The sequence below is a fragment of the Lagopus leucura genome, unplaced genomic scaffold, assembly GCF_019238085.1.
Source record: "Lagopus leucura isolate 7727_CA_CO unplaced genomic scaffold, USGS_WTPT01 Super-Scaffold_100018, whole genome shotgun sequence".
In the NCBI taxonomy this organism is placed as follows: Eukaryota; Metazoa; Chordata; class Aves; order Galliformes; family Phasianidae; genus Lagopus; species Lagopus leucura.
Window position 1 is genome coordinate 12,997,580 of NW_024962272.1, and position 22,959 is coordinate 13,020,538.

Sequence of the window (22,959 nt, forward strand, 5' to 3'; positions counted from 1 at the left end):
CCCGCACTGTGTTGTGTTCTGTAGGATTTATGTTGACAACCTTGAAGCCAGAGGGAAAACACAGCTTTGTTTTACTTAAAGAGGTCTCTTTGACTAAGAAACTGAAGGACTGTTAAGAAACTCCGCAGAAATCTTTGAAAAGGCCAAATCACGTGAAGGATATTTGCTTTGTTGTCCTGCAGTAATACTCTGGAAATTGCAATTAAAGGTACAGATGTTTTTAAGAGCTGTACATGGGAAACTTGTTGATGCTTTAGCCTCAGTCTCCAAAAATGCTATCAAAACACAAATCAGAAGTTAAGTTCTTGTATTGCTGGGATGGATAGGAGAATAGTATTTTTTCTTGTGTACTCCTAGAAACATCTTTAACTGAGCTGTTAACACTTGCGTATATTACTGAAACTGGAAAGGTTTAAAATCAACTTTACCTCTGCCAGACTTTGTTGGTAATTGCTTTTAAAAATTCAAACATTGTAAGAAATGAAAAACAGACCAGAGATCTTACAATCAAGGCTTTAATAATAGGGCTGGAATAAAACATTACCTTTATAGACACGTTTATTTCTTCACTGCATGCACATAGATAGTAACATATTTTCCCGTATTTATCGCTATATTTAGGAATATTTTGCTGAGAAAGTAAAAGCTGCTTTCTACTGAGGCCAAAATTTAAGCAAAGAAGAGAGCAGATGTTTTGTGAGTAAATGGAAAAAAAAAAACAAACAGCATATGTCTGTGTATAAGGTAATAGCTCCATATCAGGCTACTGAATGCAGTGTATGACTTCCCTATTTAATGAAGACTATTTTGTCTGTATAGTTCTGTGCGTCCAGCAAAGTCAGGACAATAGTTGAAATATATTTCTTTAAGGCTGGAGTGTTTTCATTCTCACTCACTTTGATTAAACATAGGTCAGGCCTGTGTGCAAAAATTATTCACTATCCTGTCACTACTTTTTTTTTTTTTTTTTGGCAAATGCCTCTGTTTGGGTTTCAATTGATATAATTAAATACGTGTTGATAACACATCTTTTATGCAGCATGATATTGCTCTGAATCTTAAGAAAATCTGTAGTGTGCAACTTGAATTATTTGTGTCCACTGTTGTCTCTTTTAATAAAATTACTAGAGAAAACAGTTACCAACATCCAACAACCTTCTTCCCCATGATCCTGTCCTACCACACATTTATCTTGTCCAGACTAACTGAAAATTTCCCAGATGACTAGGATTTCAACACTTTCCTAAACAACCAACAAGTGCCTTTGAGCTTTCACTTCTGATATCATTCTCTCATTCAAGGAGAATTGTGGGAAACAGCTCCAAAACATCCTTGTTTTCTTTCAAGACCATCCTTTTTGCTGGTGCCTCAAAAAAGCTGATAGCAGTTGAACTTCTGGGACAGTGAGAAGTGTTGTCCTGCACTCACTGTCTGCATCCCCTTCCTGCCTGTTGCCTTGGTTGCAAAGTTTTCCAGTCAAAGGCTGCCTATGCAGCACTTGACTTACAGCACCCTGTTGCAGTAAGCTGTGTGGCTGTATCTACCTCTCATGTCTGCTTTGACATCTCAGCATCTGTGGGCTGAAAGTGACTTATGAGTGAGTGCTGTGGATGTGAGACAATAGCCTGAGAAAGTGCAGAGTAAAAAAATTCCCTTTTGCTTGCACGATAGTAATAAATGGTGTAAATATCTTTAGAAACAGAAACAAAATATAAGAGAGTCCAGTTTAGTGCAAACAAGACAGAATGGAAATGGAAAATTTTGTCTGTTCTGTTTCACCACCAAAATTTATTTTGTATGCCGCAATATTTGCCAACATAATTACAACAAATAGAGAAAAATAATTCAAAAACTGATTACAAAGACCCAGGAGAGACATATTGTGTTTAAAAATCATATAAATTTATAATGGCTGCATTTCAGAATGGCAATATTTTTAATTGAAAAGTGTCTAAGGCTGAGTTATGCTGAATCACTAGCATTTAACAGCAAGATCAATACAAATTAAAAAAAAAAAAAAGGGAAAAGAAAGAAGGCAGAAGCTTCTGTGGATACTGCCAAACCACTTGTCAGCTTTGTAAAATCAAACACTTGGGCAAGTTTCCCACCACAAAAACAGCATAAATTCAAGCTTCAAACTGCTTATATTTTTCTGGCAGTTTCTTCCCCTAGGCTTCTGATGGATATTTGATAACCTATCAAAAATATTAAAATCAGTTTATGTTAAAAAAAAAAAAAATTAAACTTATTGAGTTGCTTATTTACATAGCAAGTCTTTTGTATCTCTTAGTGCTTTATTAAAGATCCTGACATAGTGCTATCATTCTTTAACTTCTAGGTAGCCAGATTCTGCCTCCTTTCCTCAGGTGGACTATCTTTGTTCTCCATTGTTCTCCACAGCTTCGTTCACTCTGCTGTTTGGTGGAATTAGACATAGCACCATCTTATCTTTAACAATTAACATTTATTATGTTGTCTTTTTTTCTGGAACAAAAATGAAATATCGTAATGTCACAAATTGTTCCAGTGGGAATTGGAGTGGATGCCAAGCTCTATGTTTGTTAACTCAGTAGCTGAAAACTATTTGCTGTGCTCACTTTGGAAATCACATTGGCAGGTTTTGGTTTAAAGAATGGCTGCAACTGTTACTACCATACACATCAATTTGAAACGATAGAAGTAATTGCCATTGATAGCTTTATTCTGTGGAAGCCTATTTTCCCCCTTTCAGAAGCTTTTTTTTTTTTTTTTAATCTTGGCATACTTAAAAAGTGAACAAGCACAAGGAAATGCTTTCAAAATTATTAGCTTCTAAGGAACACCAGTAATCACTTTGCATAATCCACATCTGGGCTCAATCCAGTTTTCCTTAATTAGCTACAAATGCAATGCCTGCTGCTATGTCTCAAATTTGCACTGCATTTACCTATTAAAATGCAAAATGAATCAGATTCTCATGTTAAAGTATATTACTTAGGTGGTTAAGTGGATTTGGAAACTATGACATTCCTTGCGCTATAAGTAGTACAAAGGTGATTTTTACAACCAGGGCACTTTCATTGTGTGAAAACACAATTGCAGCATTCCCTAGCAACAAATATTTAACAGGTCAGTAACCAGTAAATCACACACAGATGCTCAGGCCTCCTGCTCATCCTGTAAATACAAATATTATTATATATAACAGGGAGTAACTATAGCTTCTGTGTGTTCAAGGTCCCTCACTTAGCCTGGATGTGATACTCACATCCACCTACAAGACCACACTGAGTGAACATCAAGGCTCTCTGGTTAGCTGCTCCATGGGTAACAATGCCATCCTGAGAATGGATGATCAAGAAGGTGACTTGCCCTGGAGTATGTTACTGCTCTGAGATGTGAGATACATGAAGGTGTACATTATGCCTGTGCTGGGAGAAGAAAACATCTCTCCTGTAGACTTATGTTGAACTTGTTATTTAAAGAAAATGTGACCTCTTAAACACACAAGTGGCGGAGTGCAGATAGGTGAGCAGCCTCTTCCTACCTTCAGCCATTACTTGTGAAAACATTTCTCACTGTGTCAGTCATGTAAATACATACCACTGCCCCTGCCAAATATCCCATTTTTACCACAGAAGAAATTCAAGAGTATCCTTTGGAATCTTGTCTGATAGGGAAGGATTTTGAAGTGTAGGCGCCTCCAGAGTGGGATGCTGGCATTGATCTTTGTTCAAAGCTCTATGCCTGATTATAGCATAGAAAAAATTCTGACCCTTTTTCTTTCAATACAAATCTGCAAGGAAAGAAAGAAACAGTCACTGCTTTCTTTTTATCCCCCCTTTTTTTTTCTACGGGTGGATTGCTAAAGGCATGATCCAAACTTTTGTGAAGCCAATAGAATCCTTTCTAAGGGCTTGAGAATATGTTAGATCTTCATGGAAAAGTAAAAACAACTTATAAGCTGATTTCGCAAAAGGAAAAGAATAAAAAAGTATATGGTACTTGGTTAAAGTAGCATGTTTGCTAGATTACACCGTGGCTTCTAAATCCCTGCAACTGAATCTGATGCCTCCTGGGCTACTTCTGGCTCCTTCATCTCCTGGCTGTAACCTGCAGGGAGCAGGCACTGACTGCTGGCTTGGATCTGTGTGATGATAAGAATAACATCAACAAATTTAAATAAAATTGACTATTCTTTAAATGCTTCCATCCTGGTCACCCTAATCTTGTGTAGACCTAAAGCAGATCTTTGAAAGTCAACAAAGCTGCACTTCCGGGACTGGAGGACAGTGTTGCAGTGAGCAGGGAGCCTCTCACTTACAGTGTAACCTGTTCTGCAGAAGCAGCCAAGTGGACCTAGGAGAGTTCTTCAGAAGTGCCATTGACATGGCTGCCCTGTTCCGATTGCATGGGAGAGGTGCAAGAAGTTAAAGTCCAGCCTGGGTGATGATGCTTAAATCTGAGAGTTTCAGAGGTATTTCTATCATTTGCTACAATTACTTTTTTCTTTAAAGATATTCCTCTCTCTCCTTCAGAACTCCAAGAACGAAACAGCTCACATTTGAAATATATGTTATGAACCAGGTCTTTTTTGAGTGTCACAAGACAACTTTGGTGATTTGACTGAAAACAGGCCTATGTATACTTGTGGAGGCTCTGGTTTACTGTGTCTTCTCAGGGCTTGGCACACGGCTGCAAAAGTATGCAGAAAAATCTGTCCCAAAATATGCTGACCAGCTGTTTCATACTTTATTTATCAGTTACAGCAGTTGGAGATTACATGTTCCTGCTTTCTAAAATGCGCAGCTAAGGAACAAAATATTGAAATAATTTTTTTCCTCTGTCGACATTTTCATTTGGTTGTCTTAGGTAAGATGTTCTTTTGGAAACCTAGCTTAGTATTACCCTCTAGTATTTCCAAATTAATCAAGTTGGTTTTCTAAATAAGGATTTAAATAAAAAAAAAAACCAACAACAAATTGGAACCTTATGGACTATTAAAGCTTTCTGTTAGAGAGAAGTGTCAGCATGATTGATATATAGAAATTCTCTTTTTGAGGCCTTTGAAAAGCTGTGCTCCAGTCTTTGAGCTCTTGCTACAAACCTACCCAAATTTCTTCCCGCCTTCCAATTTTCATAAATATCCCAAACAGAAGCAAAATGACAACACAATCAAGCCCAGAAATACAAACACCAGGTGAGCCACATGCATCAGTAATTGAGGAAAATAGCTTAGTCTGTTTGTTGTTCAAATGGTTGGTTAGGTAAGAAGAATAGAAAACAATAGATGCAAACTACAGATGCTCTGGGTAATTGACTAGCATCAGCTAACAGTTTTACAGCAAGGACAAGGAGTCCTGTGTGACCTTGACAATCAGAATACACTTGACTGAAGTAAAAGGTAGAAAAGAAAAATATATTATAAATTTAATTTGTATGTAGAAAGCATACTGGATTAGGCTACTGATATTATTCCAACTTATAATTAAAACCTTTACCTTAAAATAATCACAGAATCTCAGAATCACAGAATTGTAGGGGTTGGAAGGGACGTCCAGAGATCATGGAGTCCAAGCCCCCTGCCAAAGCAGGTTCCCTACAGCAGGTCGCACAGGTAGGCATCCAGGCAGGTCTTGAACATCTCCAGAGAAGGAGACTCTACAGCCACCCTGGGCAGCCTGTTCCAGTGAAATAAGCATGAGGTTGTCTTTTACAGCTTTCATGCTAAGTTGATGCACTTTCTTCTGGAAAGGAATACATGTCTAATTCAGCAAATAAATCAAAGGCTCCGAGGAGATTTTTACTAAAGGCTCAATTTGTTCCTGAGACATTGGCATTAGTTATGGGCTGTAGGCACCAAGGTGTGACAGCCTATGGTGTGATGGAGGGGGCAGGCAGCACCTTGCTCCCTGGCTCCCAGAAGAACGTGGGTGAAGAAAAACAATGTTAGCATTTGGCGAGCATCGCATGCTATCTTCCAAAATATGAGTTCAGCAGAATTCTCTCATAAAACAAAAATGAGCTCGCTCTGGGTATTAGCAGTAACACACACACACGCCTACATCCATCATCAGTGGGTGTAAAATGAGAAAGGGATACTTGCCAAGGAGCTTTCAGATCCAAAAATGTGAATGAGAACTGCATGCTTGGAGTGGATGCATGAGAATGTGCTTGCAGTTTGAGTCCTTTTGTTCTTCTGACATCTTGGGATTTTATGTGGGTTTAATGACAAATTCCCCCAAAGCCTGTAGAACCAAGCCCTGAGCTTCAGTGCTAGTGATCAGAGGATGGCTACTTCAAAACATGGCCTCAATGAAGCTCTGGGAGTGTTGTGCTGTGCCCAGGCCTCTGTCTGTTTCTACTGGATAAAAGCAGAGAAGGGAGTTCTCCAACCTGCTGCTTACACCCAGTGTCCACTGCTGCTGCTGGCTGCTGCATCAGAACAAGGCCATCAGAACAAATGAGAACTGGCCACAAAACACTTGGAACTGTTATATCAGATGGCTTTGTTTTGAATGAGTTCTTTTTGTAGCAGCATTTGACTCTGTATGCAGGATCTTGGACAGCTCATGGCATGGAGAGAGTGGGCAAACCACAAGGCTGTATGGGCACGTGATCCTTCAGCTGCCAGGACCTAAGGTGAGGTGCAGTCTGAGAGCTGGTTGAGGATGACTGCCATAAGGAAGGTCAGAGGCAGAAAGTGAGAAGGGCCAGCAATGCACTCCAGCCCTATTGTGAATCACATGTGGGGTGCTTACAGATCCAGACAAGGACACCGGGAGTTGGATGCTATATCAATTATCTGTTCATTACTATAACAGAATTTGCAGAGGGAAAAATAATCTCATTTATGGAAATATTTCCTGCTCCAACCATACTTCAATTTAACACTGTCAAAAACTGAACTGGGGGATTTGGGTGAGATTCACTCACCAAGTAAGGAACTTCACATCAGTGTGTGGCATATGTCAACACCAGATAGACAGCAGATCTGCAGAAAAAGGAAAAAAAATGCTGTTGGTTGATTGCAGCTAGGAAGGAAAAAGGGTAAAATTAATTTGCAGGAGGCCAGATGGCTATGTTTGAAATCAATTTTCTTTAAACACTTCCTTAGTTCTTTGGAAAGAGAAGTCTGCATCTATTTCTTTCACAGTGAAAAAAAAAAAAAAAGTTACTTTGGATTTAAACTTCAAAAATACATGTGAACAAAACAAAACAGAACAAAACACACACACACACCCTCTACCTCCCCAGAAATATTGTGGTATAGACTGTAAGAAAACTGAATCCATTATCATACAATTTTATGCCTGACAGTTCTACTAATCTCAGAACTATCCTGCAGCATATGATTCCAGGATATGTATTATTGAGCAAATATCCAGGGTTTTAAATATATTATCCATAGTGTATGAAAATAAACATGGATCTCCCTACATTTTAGGCCATATATTGTTTTGCATAGGCTGGCAGTAGAGAGAAAGAGAGGCAGAGAGGAAAGTGGAAATAAAGATATAACAAATAAAAATAAATTGCTAAGTAAAAATAAAATCACTAGGGCTTACAAAGGAGTTGAGAATGGCAGAAGGGAAGAAAAAGCTTAGTATAAAAAAAAATGGAATCCAAAGGTATAGAGTTTTTGAGAAGTTTTCTATCTCTCATAATTTTAAAGTAGAATGCGCTTTGTTTTCTTTCGGCAGTAAGATGAGGGTGAAGGGTGAAGCTCCAGGAACATTCAGCCTAGGAGAACGATTCTCGCCTCTAAGAAGACCTATCTCTATAAAGTCACCATGTCATGTCCATAAATCAGCTTTATAGCTGCACTGAGAAGAAAGCCACTCTCAGACTTGTAAATGCACAGAGAAAGAAGCAAACCATCTCCTCTATGCTAGCAGTGATGTAATGCAAATATTTATGACTAGGATTAAGTTTTTTTATTATTTATGGCCTAAATATTGATAAACTATGTTTTCTCCAACTTCTTGGATGTTAACTGTTATTTCTGTTACCTGTTTAACTACTTTATTCCTTATTTCCACCATAAACATCAGACATACGACAAAATTTACTTCCATTATATATCTTCTTCTGATATCTCTTTCTTTGCTGATATTTCATTGTTATTGCTAGCTAACAGCTGTGCCAATATCCATAGCAATGAAGAGTAATGCAGGGAAATTGTGCAACGTGTCATCAATATTTTTATCTCCCTTAATTATTCTTCATAGCTTGTCTGATCATCAGATCTCTCCCTCTTCTTTCACATTTCCTGGTTCAGATGCATCTAGATTATTTGATGTTGTTTGTTTTAAAACTGTATGCTTTTTACTTGGCAAAATCCACCTCAGTCCTTTTCTTTCTTAGACTGTACTCTTTGTTCTTTCTATTAAGCGGATCTGTATCAAATTTCTGAAGTCTTTCTCTTTGTCTCAGAGAACCCTGGTTATATTTATGTCTCCTATCTTTCTGGTTTCCGTTTGTATTCAGTGCTGCAAACATTTTAGGGACTCAGCAGCCATACTGCGGACCTATATTACACTTGGGGGTTTTATATCCTTTGTATCTAACCTCCTGCTTTTAATGAAGTCCCTCCTGTATAAAGCAATGTTCCCTTTCCTGATGTCAAATCCAGCTGTTACTCAGCAGCACAAGTCCTGGCATGAGGTGAATTAGCTCCTGTGTGTTGCTTAAGACTAAATCATGACTAGCTCACCCTTTGCTTCAGAGCTCTTTACCTTTGGGGCCATTTAGAGAGATTAACTGCAGACCACAGAGCTCTGTTACAAAGTGGAAAGCTCTTTCTGGTTAAAAGGCCTACTCCACTATGCTCCCAAGGGGCTCTGCCAGCTCTGCTAACAAACAGTTGGCAGCACTGAGCTGTCCTACCTATGTGGACCCTGAGAGGCCTTCTGGGACTCATGCCATGCCTGGGCCTCTTGTGGTTCTCTCAGCTTTGTACTCTCCTTGGGCCTCATGCAGCCCCTGGGCCTCATGTAGTCTCCTGGGCTCCTGCTATCCCTGGGCCTCACACTGCCTCTGCCTGATGTCCTGCTGGTGGGAGAAGTATGCAGGACCTGTGGGTGCTGCAGCTGCCCGCTGTGCTGGTAGCTGAAGGAGCTCTGGGACACCCACAGCTCCTCTAGAAAAGAGGAGCCTCTCCTTACCATGCCCACAAGCTGGCTTTCTGCTCAGTTTTCCTCAGACTTTTTTCCTCTTTTATTCTAGCCCCAACCTCCTTGCCCAGGCCATACGACCTTGGTTCCAGCCTCCACCGCAGCCTGCATGTGGGCAGCACAAATTCTTCTGCTTGGTCTCCATGCTTGCACAGACCCAGCTCTTCACCTCACTGCCTTCCTATCCCTTGGCTCCATTTCAGGCTTCTGGTCACGCCCTATCCTGCACACTCAAATATTGCTTATTTCCATCCACCACCAACCTCTGGTACCCTCCACAGCTGCCACCTGGTAATCTCAGTTAAATAACCAAGTGCTTGACGTGCCTGGGCTCAGATGATATTTAAACTACATGTAGCAGTGACTTGCAGCTGGCCAGTAAAACTGCAGATGAGGGTACCCTTTATGCAGAGGCTCTGCCTTCTGGATGGATTTAAATCCTTCTTGTTACCAGCACCTCATCTAGGAGGCAAGGGGACCAGGTGCATCTTCCACCATGGTGGATTTGCATGTAAGTCCTGGAAACAAATCATTGTGGGAGCCCCTAAACTATTCACAGAATAACAGAATCATAGAATGGCATAGGTTGGAAAGGACCTTAAAAATCTCCAGCCTTGCTGTTGCTGTTGCTGTTGCCAACCAGCAAATCAGGTTGCCCAGGGCAGCCTTGCCCTGATCATCTAGCCTGGCCTTGAATATCTCCAGGGTGGGGCATCCACAGCTTCTCTGTTCCAGAGCCTCACTACCCTCTGAGAAAAGAATTTCTTCCAATGTCTAACCTAAATTTCCCTTTTTCTAGTTTAAAGTCATTTCCCCTTGTCCTATCACTGTTAGATTGCATTAAAATCACTTCCCTTCCTGCTTATGAGCTCCCTTCAAGTACTGGCAGACTGCAGTGAGGTCTCCCCAGAGCCTTCTCTTCTCCAGGCAGAATGAGCTCAACTTTCTTAACTTTTCTTCATAGGAGATGTGCTCCAGCCCTCCAGTCATCTTTGTGGCCCCTCTCTGGACCCACTCCAACAGTTCCACATCTTTTTTGTGCTGGAGGCCCCTGGCCTGGATAGAGTACTCCATATTGAGCCTCATGAGGTGCAGAGCAGAGGGAAACAATACCCTCCTACCCTCCCTCTCCCAGCTGGCCACCCCTCTTCTGACACTGCCGGGGACACTGTTGTCCTTCTGGAATGCAAGAGCACACTGCTGGCTCATATCCAGCTTCTCATTCACTAGGACATGCAGGTCCTTCTCCTTAAGACTGCTCGCAGTGAGTTCTGCTCCCAGACTGTACTTGTGTCTAGGATTGCCTGAACTTAAGTACAACATTTTCCACTTGGCCTTGTTGAACCCCTACAGATTCTCATGGGCCCAATTTTGAGCCTGTCCAGGTCCCTTCAGATGGCATCCCTTTCTTCTTTTGTATCAGCTGCACCGCTCAGGTTAGTGACATCTGCAAATTCATCGAGTTGAGGGACCTTGCTAATGTTCCTATTAACTAGCACGAAAACTAGCATCCAGCCCCTATCTCCAGCTTCTTAGTTGCTGCTGATGAATGTAAGCCATGAGCTTGGTTTCCTGTCCAGAAACCTACCTAGGTACCTTGTGAAACCAGCCCCATGATTTCCTTTTTCCTTTTTTTTTTTTAAATTTTTTTGTGAACTGCCAACTTGGACTGGTGGTGCATAGGCAAAGGAGCACGGAACAATTTCCTTAAGAGCATAGCTTGTTTCAGCGTCCCCTACAGGCTGTTTCTTGTAAACGTAATTGTCTAAGACGAGGGTCACAAACCGCCTTGTGATCGGACTGCTGCTGCTACCGGCCCGGGGACGAAGCCTGGTGCCCGCCCGCGAGGGCTGCCCCTGCCGCTGGGGAAGCAGCCACGCCGTACGGTGAGCTGGAGCAGCGCAGCCGCCCGGCGGCAGACGCGAGCGGTGGACGTCCCGCTAGGGGGCAGGCAGCGCTCACCCAACGCCGCTGCGCCGCGGGGCCTAGCCGTCGCGACGAGCAGTCACCCGCAGGTTTTTATGAACTCTTAAGGGCATAAGTGTGGGCTATTCCGGGACAGGAATCACATCTTAAGGGCTGATTGTCCACCAGGAATTTGACTGACAGACCCGACCACGGAGGTTGTTTGCTCTGCACCACAGCCTTTCTGCTCCGTGCTAAGGTTAGCCGCTAAGCCATTCCCTTCCCCTCACTCTGGGTAATATCGTCCAGGATTTGCTTACCTATGTACAGAGAAGAGGTTTACATGTTTCCAAAGCAATAAAAATCAGGCTGTAGCAGGCAGATATAATGAACACCACATAAAACAGCTGGAACCTCAGTGCCCACTCCAGAGGCGTGCTACCAGAATGTTGGTGTGAGCTAAATCCCCTGAAGTGGATTTGATTTTAAGGCATGAGTCAGAAGAGGGTTTTTTTCCTTCTTTTTCCTCCCTCCGCCCCCAGCTGTGAACCCTTGATTTCTCCTTATCTTGCTGGTTGTGGTTGATGAGTACTAGAACATGTTCTCAAAATGGGCTTGAGCTCTGGCTCAGAGGGTCCTGATGCAGAAGGGTAATTCTGCAATGTGCAATGTGTGGTAGGTCCGGCTGCTGTGACCAGTAGTGAAGACAAGGCAGCCCTTGTACCACTGCTAACCCTTCTTGGGCATAGGCTAGCACAACCCCTCTGCTAACACCGAGCCCTTTTCTGCTGCCCCTGCTTTGATCCCTGAGCAAAGCCTCCAAGGAGGCTACTTTCCCTGGGTACTGGTCTCAGCCCAGGCTCCAACTTCTGCCCTAGCAGCTCCTTCCTGTCCTTGCATGAGGTGGAAAGCAGATGATGGAAAGCTCAGTGCTGCTGAGGGTTTCTGCTTTATCAGAGACACAGAGGAGGCTCCTTTGGGCATCAGCTCTGAGTACTCTTTGCTCCCCTGGGCACAGTGAAGGGGATCTCAGAGGGGCTGCAGCTCTGGCTCTGGATGTTTGGTGTGCATTCTACTGTTATGACATCTGGAGACTCACTTTTTAGGACTATGCTCAACACCCATGTGGAGAATTCTTGTTTTTGAGAACAAGAAATGCTATTCTGATTTCTAGTTTTTCTGTGACTTTTGTCTATCTGAATTATGTCCAATATGCCTCTGTCTGCATAATTTACAAGAAAGAAGATTTATTATTATTATTATTTTTAATGGCAGCATATGTTGTTAGGTGAGCTATATGTTGGTAACGCATCAAAATTTTCCCAGTGAGTTAATCAGCACCTTAAACTTGAGAACAATAAATAAGTAAATACTGCCTGCTTTGTTTAGTTTAAAATGATGTTTTTTTCACTGCACCTGTCATTTAAATCTTATGGTTATTTCTCACAGTAGTATTATAGAGATCTGTAGTTAAAATAGTTTCAGATGGGCTCAGTAGTAGTATTTATGCACCTGCAGAGTCATCCTCACCAAATAGCTTTGTCAGTGTTAATTTGGCCTTCCAGTGCCACTCTCTCAAGCGACATCTAGATGAGTGAATCCCAGTTTTAAAATCGTTCTCAAGTATGCAAAGAACTGAATGCAAATGGTCCAGCTCAGCTTTCCTCCAATCTTTGCCCATGAGGCAATCATCTATTTATTCCAAAAAGCTTGAAATAAAAGGTGCTGCTTTTGAAGCAGGAGGGAAGTTAATTCTTGTGTTTTCCTGTGCACATCTGTGTGTTACTAATCAATTCAGATCAAATCCAGTGCCAGCTATGATACATAACTCATTGGTGATCAGACATCCATGCTGCCAGAAACCAAGCCCTGAACCACCCTGTTGTGTCACCTTTACTTCCTCTCCCTTGCTGTCGTTAGTCAAAACACATCTCTCTTATAGGTCATGAGCCTGTAAATACCACAAGCATGATGCAAGTTGCATTATTTTTTAATGACTATGTTAGTATTCTGGGGAATTTGTCCCTATATTTTAAAGGAAAATTACAAAATCAGTAGCAACTTCAAAGTACGAATAACATAGGCTGTAACATTGTCTTTGTTAACAGCACAGCACTCAGTATAGAAAGTCAGCTGCAGTGAATTGAGTTCGGTATTGTCTCTTCCATCACATTTCATAGGAGCATTTCATTTATAGTAGATTAATGTCCTAACCTCTTAGCATATTAGTGTGAAACACAATCAACCTTACGTAATAAGATTAGGCAGTAGGAGCTTAACTCAGTGCTAATTTTTAATCAATTTTCCACCAGTTAGAACACACGATGAGATCTAGCAGACTGGAAACTGTGTATCTGTTCACACGCAGTAGGAAAGACACCACTATTTTTCATGAATAGTCATGAAGCAGTACTTGTTGTGCTTTACATTTCTGTGTGCTTCTCCAGCCAAGTCTGGGCTTTTAGCTCAAAGAGGATAATCAAGCTTTAATGGTTGGACAACTTTACTGAGCAGGACTCAATAAAAATTCTGGGATAGGAAAGGTTTGATCAGATTACCCTGAATACAGCATTAAAAAGTGATGGGCATGCAACTGCAGTTTCTTCTGGAGACAGCATTTCATATCACCAACTGTTGCTATCTGTAATCCTTTGTAATGAAAGAAAAAATACCTGTAGTTAACTATTCCTGAAGACTCGGAGTGGTAGTTGGAAATATTCACTGGTGCTTAGCGCTGCTAAGATCTGATCTGATTTTGCTGCTTGCCATGATTATCTCAGAAGTGCTGATACAGAATCATGATTTGAGCTTATTATCTGCAATGCCTTTTGCAGCATACTGTTATCAGAGGGATAACAGATTCCAGCTCTGCTGGAAGCGCCATGTAACCTGTCTATCAGGAGGGAGGAGATCATTTTCTAAGAGATACAAAAGGGACATAAAGCAAAATTCCCTGTGCGTAATTGAAAATTCCCCTTTATAGATCTGAGGGCAGAGTTTGCTTACCATTCGGCTTCACAGTTCCAGGAATACAGGAAGTTGGCTCTGCATAGTGGGAAACCACTGTGGCCACATAATACTCTCTTTAAAGAGGACTGCATATTCCCTTGAATTTTAATATAAAAAAATGGTCTTAATAGCAAATCTATCGTTTTTTCTCTGTGGCCACATTTTATCAAAAGCCTTCATTATAACAAGGTACTTTTCAACAATATGAAAGTCATTTTGTCAGTTGAACATGCTATATAATTAAAGGATTAACATTTTCTCTGAAATGGAATTAAGAAACAGAAACAGGTCTGGAATTAACTCCTTCATAGTTTGATGACTGGCCAGGGCATTAAAAGTGTTAAATTTCACTGGGAATTCTGCATTTTGGCTAGAACAGTGTAAAGATACTCCTGTGAAGATATTTTGGCTTGAAATATTTGGAAATTTTTCTGACAGAATTTTGATGGAAAGAGATTATTAAAGGAAGAATGATGTGAAAAGCTGGAAGTAGGACAAAGGCATCTGTATTTTCCAGTCCAGAAACCGTTCAGTCTCCTATTCCAGACAGTGATCTCAATCCCATACACATACTCACTGGCATATGCTTTAACCTAAGTTTGAAAATATGCAAATGGAAACTTCAAACAAATGCACCTTTTCAATTTTTGCACATTCACTATGGCAAGTCTCCAGCACTTCATAGTAATTTGGTATAACTTGTTATTGAGGCAACATTTGTCTGAGCATCACCCCATTGAAAATGGATTTCTGGACTTCCCCAAAGCACCTGGGCCTCTCAAAGTCCTTGCAAGCCCCCAGGTTATATATCTCAAGCTAATTTTATCACTGTTTCCATAGGAAGTTATATCTCTTGAAATTATTGTTACTCTTATGGAGAAAAGTATGGCATTGAAGCACATGTATTTTTAAGGTGAGAAGTAATAAAGATTTCAAGAGGTTTTTTTATACTCAGATAGCTAGTGTCTTCCCACAATTCCCTAGGTTCTATAAAAAATGCAGGATTAACAAGTGAACAGCTATAAGGAGAAGACTGCGTGCATGTTCCTGCCCATATTATTGTGGATAATTTATGTTTCCTCCAACCTTTGACTAATAGGTTGGTGCAGTTCTCCTGTCACTGGACTCAGGATACTGACACTGATTGTTCACATTACCTGTGCAAAGACCACCTGCTATCAGTTTTCCTCTCATCTTGTCCTCAGAATTGGTTGACTTGGAGGTCAGAGGCTGTGCAGTCCTAATAGTTCCATGACATTTCTTGTCACCTGTCTCTCTGCTCCACTTGTACTGTGTAGGGTCTGTGCTTTTTCAACAGTTTCCTTGTGCATTTTGCATGGTTCTGTACTCCATTGCATTGGCACACCTTCCAGTCAGGTGTGTGTGTTTTGCACTCTAGCTTGTTTAGTGGTGCCTTTTTCTGTTGTATCTCCTCCAGTTAGTTAGCTATTTAATTTGTGGCTGATGTACACTGTAAAAAAATATGAAAGAATTTTTTCAACTGTAAAGATTTTTATGGATCTGAGAAGGCTAAAAGTTTTTTGTATTTTGTGGAATTAGATATTTTCATTTGATCTCTTTAAAAAAAAATCGGGTGTCTTGAAATAAATTAAATATGAAATATATTTTGAGAATTTGAGATAACCCAGAGAATTATTTCAAGCACAACAATCAAAACATACTATTTCGGTATTACCAAAATGCTTTAACTGCATCTGCTGCCTTTACACTAAAAAAATGCTGTAGACATAACAAAAAATTATTCAGTCAGCTCTTTGCAGAAGTAGAGTTTTAACACTGATTTATGTCTGTTTGTCACAGAGATGTCTCTGCAATATCCTAGCGACAAAATGTGAAGTACTCCCAGCTCTGTTTCAAATGACCTTTCTTTCAAGCCTTTTCCTCAGACCAACTTTTGCCACACTGCATTATGTTAAAAGATAGCTTAATGAGCAGTCATTTTAGGAGTATTTCATTTGTAACATTTTAGCTTGAGAGTATGTGCTTTGTATTCTCCATTGTCCCTCCGTATACATCATGTTCCCAAAAGACACTTTGAAATGAGTCCATTGGCATTACACTGACATTTTGATGGAAGTATTGGGTTGTATATTAATCTTTCAATTCTGTGTCGCAATGGCAAATACAGTCTCAGCGGGCATGGAAATATCCATCCCAGTTCTATGTGCATCTCCACATGGTGCAGGAAGGGATGGATGGTGGTATAGGTACTCATGCATTCTCTGAGACTTGTGCAGTGCTATGGGCTTCTCTCGAGGTCTCTGCAAAGAAGAGATGAGCACGCATTAAGGAAAAAGTGAGTCTGCAGGAGCTGCCAGTTCTCACACCAAAGGCATTTCACTGCATTGCAAAATTGAGTTAGAAGAACCAACATTGCTGAGAGAAGGAATAAAAATGTTGCTCATCTTCCTTTTTGTAAGACTAGGCCTGCTTGCTACAATTAAAAGGGAGGATTCTACATTCTTTCTTGAAAGAAGGAGGCTTGATGAGAAGTAAGCTTCTGCTGCCTCCTTTCTTTTCAATTGCTTTAAATCTCTTAAGTGAACATCAGCAGTGAAATAGATCTCATTTATTTGTTTGGGAAATCTTGCTTAGCTCAAGAAGTCCCTTCATGCAAAGAATAGAGAACTAACTAACAAAGTGTTGTGAGTTGTTAGCTAATGATTCTTCCCTGATCTTTGATTTTAGTGCAGTACCATATGTATACTTAATTCTAAATCCGAGAGAGCCTAAGGGTTCAGAATATAGACAATCATTCCACTTGACTGTGTCCAGACAGATGCAGACAAGAAGGATTGCCTGTGCAGTGTTAATGCCCTCTAGATAGGTGATTAACGCAGTGTGAGATAATTACTTCTGACATCTCTCATTCCTACTTCAAGACAAACAGAGTGATGGTCTAGTGCAGTTTTGTACAGATCATGACCATGTGGCCCTAACACTGCTGAAAGGATCCCTTTGCTCTGACTCAGCTCACATTAAAGCCAATGAGAAACTCCCTGCTGGCTGTACGGTCAGCAAACTGAAACCCTGCTGTAGGCACGTTGTGGGAGGAGTGGTGAGATCACAGAATTACTGAATCATAGGGGTTGGAAGAGACCTCTGGAGATCAACCAGAGGAGTCTAGCCCCTCTGCTAAAGAAGTTTGCTACAGCAGTTTGTATAGAAGTGTTTACAGGCGGGTATTGAATAACCTCTTTGAGCAGTCTAGTCCAGTGTTCTGTCATCCTCAAAGTAAAGAAGACTTTTCTGATGTTCTATGGAACTTTCTTTGTGCCAGCTTTTTGCCCGTTGTCCTTGTTCTGTTGAAAAGGGCCTGGCCACATCCACTTGACTCTATTCATTTATATATTTATTGGTATCGATAAGATACTCCTCAGTCTTCTCCAGGCTGAACCCCCAGGTCTCTCAACCTTTCTTCATAAGGGAGATGCTCCAGTACATTAATCATCTTTGAGGCTCTCCACTGGACTCTCTCCAGTAGTTCCCTCTTTTTCTTGAACTGAGAAGACCAGAACTGGATGCAGAGATAGAAGAAGCAAACCAGAGCTTGCATGGTGGTGGCTGCAACGCAAAGCCTGTTCCCAGCCTTCATGCGTGTAAGGAACAGACACAGTTTTCCATCATACTTCTCTGCTGTTTTGGGCAGATCATGTGAAGGTATAGTCTTCTTTCCTCCCATAACAGCTTCAGGATCTGCTTTCTGGCAGGATGGCACTATACATAAGCATTTCAGTGAAGTCCTAAGCCAACAAAGTAACATCAGCAGGTTAGCCTTAGGAAACCAGAAAACAGTGGGGGTATTGACCGATCCAGTCTCCTGTAAGCTTCCTGCAGAAATTTGCATGATTGCTTACTATATACAAACTTTAAATAAAATACCCAGAACTTAAATCCCCTTCCTCTCACTCTGTGGCTTGCAGTAATGCACATAATCCATAATTTGAACCGTTATAGTGCAGCTATGAAAACTGTAGCAATTGTTTCAAAATCCCTAGTCGGAAGAGTCCTCTGATGACTGGTGAAAGAGTCTGGAGAGTGAAGGTGAGTGTCAGGACCTGCACTCCAGCTGAGGCTTACTGCTTGGGAAGAGATGTACTGAGGAGGATTGGGGTGAAGGCTGCCTTGCTGCCCTTAGCAGCTTCATTGCAGCAGGAGTTTTGGGTCTGCGCTCAGTCCTGAACTCTGTCCTTGCCTGGCACAGATCTGAAGTTTCTGTGGCAGAAAAATGAGATCCCCACTTTGTGGTAGGCCTAAAACTTGTCTAGGTGCACTGCAATGGAAATCTCAGTGTGCGGCTTGTGGATCATTTCTGGTGGTCTGAAATCATTCTGATGAAGTTCACACCTTTGCTAGTCTGTGAAAAATACTGTTCCCCCCACCCCCCACTATTTTGGGGGGGAAAGAAAGGACAGATATTGTGCATTTTTGATGGCAGTTTCAACAATAAATAGTTAGGATAAATTTGGCTTTCATCTCACCATCAAACTCCTAAGCTATATCCATACTGGACCAAATACCTGTATTTCTTAAACTTTAAGTGTGGATGAACTGGCCAGAATTGATGGGACCAACCCATTATTCCACACTGGCTGGTAAAATGCGTTGACTTTAGGCTGGATTATATTCAGAGTTTTGAACTATTTTGGATTTTACAATGGTTAAAATGTAGATTGAATATTAGAAATTCTATTTCGTGAATTCTTTTTCAGAACTAGAATTTTTCACATATAGAATCCACTTCAGTAAAGATGATTTTTAAAAATCATATTAATTAAAAGATATGAAGAGTGTTTGTTGAGCAAGATTTTTGTCTTGAATCTGAAAATTTGAGCATGGTAGGTGGATGCAGCTCTTTCAGTTTGGAAATATCAAAACGCTTTAAATAAAAAGGATTTTTTTTTTTTTTTAATTAAATCCCCAGTAGGAAGTGTTACCTTTTTGCTCCATCCAACATTAAAAAAATCCTACACTGCTCTGACTCTTTATGGAAATTGTTGTTCAGCTGCTACATGTGCTCTCCCATCTGTCCAGATGTTTTGGTGGGATGCAGAATGGATAAAATCTCTCTAATGTACCACGAGGGATCAGTCATGTTATGGTATATAATAGGTAATGCAACCCAATCTCATAGGAGCAAATGCATCATACAACTGAAACACAATTTTCCAAAAGCTGCAGAGTTTGGCCACAGTTTGCTATCAGGCTGCTCCCAAGTGAAACATTTATCTCTGGTTCAACATACTGAAATATTTTATGTAAGTTCTCCCAAGAGAAAATTTTGATTTTCAGTTCTGTTCAATGTTTGCAAAATCATGTAATCAGCTTGGTATTTGGGAAAAAGGAAACTATTGTCTGAGACTAGTTCCTAAATAAAACAGCTCAACTTATTTAAGTAAACAGAACCAATTATCATGCTTTCTTCTCCTTCATTCTTACAAGAAGTTCTTCTTTAATAAATTAAACTCACTATTTATGGCATATTGTGTGTTCAGTAATGCACTGTTCGTCTAGACAAAATGCTTATCTTACAGCCCAGAGTAATGTACAGAAAGAGATACAGTGAAATCTGTACTGTATTTAACTAGGATATCAGCTTGAGACTGGGAAGATAGATTTTTTAATGTCAAGAAATCAAATCCTTTGCAAAACTTTAAACATAATGCATACTTAGCAACAGCTGCTATTTTGTCTGTCTGATGAAGTACAATTACTCCACAGATATGTGATTTTCATAAACTGCATTGTACAGATGAAACAGTGGACTCTCTCCATGATATCACATACTAAATTTTACGTAGTGCCTCCAGCTGAAGAAAAATGTCAATCATTGTTCCTAATTACTAATACAACTTACTGCCGCAAAACTGCATTGCAACTTGTTAAATATTTATGCTATAGTTATGTTAATCTTTGTATTTTTTACTTGAACTGATTTAAGATAATTAACTCTGGAATATGTAAACAATTCAGCTGATATATCAACTGAAGCATCTGAGAAGCAGAGAATATTGGAGGCAATCTCAGCTTTGCTGAATCCTCTACCACGTGTTTGATCTACCACCCATCTCTGAAGGGATTTGGCAGTTCCTGCGGGTGAAGAAATAGCAAGCTGATCATAAAACTGCAGTTTTTTGAGGCAGTTCACTGGAGCTGCACATTAGGTATGTTATTTGGCCCTTCTGATTCAGTTTCAAGGTCGCTGGAGACTTCCAAATTTTGGCTGAAGCTATAATGTGAAGGCACAATTGGTTCTTTGTTACCAATGGACTAAATAAAAGCTCCAAACTATGTAAAGAGGTAGAAATAAGCAAATTGGCTTGAATAGAATTAATTCACGCAACAAAGGATTTGTGCTTATGCCTTCACACCTGTTTTTTGTGGTTCTCCTCTTCCTAGCATTTCCTTCGCAGACTCAGCGCAGCATGGCTGATATTCCATGGCATTTGATGACATTTCTGCTGTGGACGGAGGAAGCACAGACCTGTGGTGCGTCATTCACCAGCTTGGCTCAGGTGGATACAGCTCTGTGTGAATTGGGTTAAATAAGCACTTGTATTGCAGGGTGTTTATCCAAAGTATGTAAAGCTTAGATTATGGATGGTATGAGATCAGATTGATGACAGCAAAGCCTGCAGGAAGGGACGTGCCTGAGAGACAAGTTACTTTTACAGGTCTGTGCTGGGGCTCTCCCTCTGTCTGACATGAGGGCACTGTGACACTTGAGACATGCCATACCATCCCCCTACCATCTGTCCTCAGGTTAATCTGGTGTAGTGTGAGGGTTCAAGAATGGACACCTGTGGCACACTTTTTTATTTGTTTTTCTGGAATTGCAAGAGCCTCCTCATTGAGTCCTACTGGCAGCTCTTCACTAAAATAAACCCTTTATTTTTGACAAATTTGTTATTATTAGATCATACTTACAAATAAGTAACTTGATCCAAACAAAAAAAGTTACGGAAATCACGTCAGATATTCATGAGTAATCAGAAGTTGGAAACCTGTTAATGAAGGCCTGAAGTCTTAGTTAAAAAAATTATAAATTGAGTAAAAAGATCAGGATAAAGGGAGTAACTATAAAAATATCTCACAACTGATGTGAAATGGTCATTTAGAGCACGCAGAAAGCATGATGTTACCACTGTTCTCTTGTTGGAGAGAAATTTTCCAATCATTAATGCTGATTTTCCTTGAAACAATACCTGAGAGAGCAGTGGAGGAATGAAAATTCAGATTTTTTGACAGTATTTGAAAAAAGAAAAACAGCATGTGTTGAGTGTGTGTGTCAGTGGGTAGCGTGGCATAGTGTTGGGTGAAGTTGCAGAAAGATTTCTACAGCAAATCTTTTAAGATAGCTTTTATACAATTTACCTCATTACATAATCTAGGTGTCTTTTCTGAGGAAACTTGATGCTTGATAGTGATAACAGTGCTGCTAGATTATTGTCATCATCTTGCCCATAATTGCCCAAAACAGCCCTTGGGGCTACTCTTTGCTCTACTTTGACATGTGTAAGTGAAATATGTGAGAACTGGCAAAAGCTGTTTAAACTTTGGTAGTACATCAAGCCCAACTGTGGTCTAACGTCTTCCACTGCAGAAAGCAATAGCTCCCTGCAGAGTGATTGAAGCTCAAAAGAGAGATAGATGTGGTATATCTGTGCCCTGCAATCAGTAAGCATGGTTAGGACATTGCATAATGTACACAAGCTCTTAACTGTTGATCTTGCACTCAGAAAACAACAGTTCACAACTAAGTTCACTTAGACCCATTTGATGTGCAGATGCAAGAAACACATTTCATACATAGCACTGTCTACAGTAAACGTGCATTTAAGGTTGCTTGAAGATAACCGAAAATGAAGAAAAGGTGTGCTAGAAGATAATTCTCAGAGGCCCTGATTTTGGTCGAATGATGCTCAATGAATTTTTCAGTGTGCAGCACAAATAAAGGATATCACTGCTAGAAATCTTGGAAAAGGACAGGAGTAAACTAGTGCTGGACTATGGTATAAAAACATTAGGGATGGAACATCTTCATAAAATATAGAACTTACCCTATGTAGAAGTCATACAAGGCAGCCTGCAAACAGTAGGTCCTGTGGCAGCACAGCAGCTAGACATTTGAGTGCCATCCTTGACTGCAGAAGGAACAGGTAATCAGAACAGGAAAGGGGTATTATAAGAGCATAGACCTCATGTTCTTTCTTCAGAAAGATCACTGAAAAACTGGAGTGTATTCAGGAAAAGTTTATAAGCACGACTCAGCCTCTGTAAAACGGACCTGACAGATTATGATTTAAGAATGTTAGTCTATTTTATTTATTCAGACAAAGATTTAGAAGTAAATTAAGTCCAGCCCAGAAATGCTTACATGGAAAAATATTTCAGATTACAGCAGACTTTGATTTACCAGAAAAAAAATAATATTGAGATCAAATTGTTGGAAGCTGGAATGAGACAAACAGATGAAAAACGAGGCACATTTTTTTTAAAGGAATACTACATAATCTTTGAAGCAAGTTGGATCTGGATTTGGTACATTTTTGCACATCTAATGCTTTGAAGTCGTAAGTGGGTATTTGAAGTATACGCTTTAAACTCAAATAGAAATTACAACCTCAGTGCGGAAAGTAACAGCTAAAGCCTTACTGGCTGGAAAAAGGTAAGTCTGTGTGATCCTAATGGTCCAATTAGATACTGGCTCTTTCTGTTGGGCACATGAACATGGCAGAAACACAACCAAAGGGGCTCTATGGTTAATTGTGAAGCTTAAAAAATCTTCTAAGTAAGATTATTCTAAAATTCCATCCATGTTGTATATATGAAGGCATTTCACAAAACTTTAAAAAACAGCTGCTCCGTA

At 40.4% G+C, this 22,959-nt stretch overlaps 1 long non-coding RNA gene across 1 annotated transcript; it reads right to left on the reverse strand.

Annotated features, from left to right (window-relative positions):
- Positions 1-1,916: 1,916 nt before the first annotated feature.
- On the reverse strand, positions 1,917-22,301 carry LOC122183497. Its single transcript, XR_006180272.1, has 3 exons — positions 22,151-22,301; positions 6,916-6,973; positions 1,917-3,775 (listed from the first exon to the last, which is right to left on the reverse strand). It is a non-coding gene; the product is annotated as an uncharacterized LOC122183497 (long non-coding RNA).
- Between the last annotated feature and the right edge of the window lie 658 nt (positions 22,302-22,959).